We start from the raw sequence: 661 nt of genomic DNA on the forward strand, positions 1-661 counted from the left end.
GGCGGGCTCCCCTCTCCCTGCCTGCGCACGGGCAGCATCCCTGCCTGCAGCCGCTGAGCCTGCAGCATCAGCTGGAAGAGGGAAAGCACACAACCCTCGTCATAAGAGCCAGCACTTGGGGTTTTTTTGCCAAATTAAACAGTTTGGTTTTTTGCCGATAAGTGGATGGAGTCCAGGATTACGCACGTGTCAGTCTCTAGCCTCTGAGGAGAGCCGGGGATGCGCCTGCCGCGTCCTCACGCGCAGCGAGCTGCAGCAGGCAAATATTTACCTGGGAGCTGCCCCGCTCTCCTCCGACCGCAAGCTGGATGGAGGGGCCAGTGCTGTAACAGGATTATCAGATGGGCGCTCTCCCCACGCACGCTTATCTGCAATATCTCAATCGTCTGATGAATTTTTGTACAAATTCCTCCCTGGGAGAGTGTTTCATGCATGTTCGACATCAAAGCAGCACAGCCAGCAAGGGAGCGCATGTTTCTTTAATGTGGGAGTGTTGTAGGGGCCGCGGGGTGCCCAAAGGCAGATTATAAGAAAATTAATAATTCAGGTCTAGGAAAGGTGCTGGTGAGAAGTTAACTCCTTCAGGGCGAGGCGCTGCCTTCGCACTGGCGCAGCTGTGGCCGGGGCCGGGCTCTCCTCTGCTGCGGCCCCACAGCTGTGG

This window comes from Cariama cristata, unplaced genomic scaffold (genome assembly GCF_000690535.1).
Source record: "Cariama cristata isolate BGI_N322 unplaced genomic scaffold, ASM69053v1 scaffold26025, whole genome shotgun sequence".
Lineage (NCBI taxonomy): Eukaryota > Metazoa > Chordata > Aves > Cariamiformes > Cariamidae > Cariama > Cariama cristata.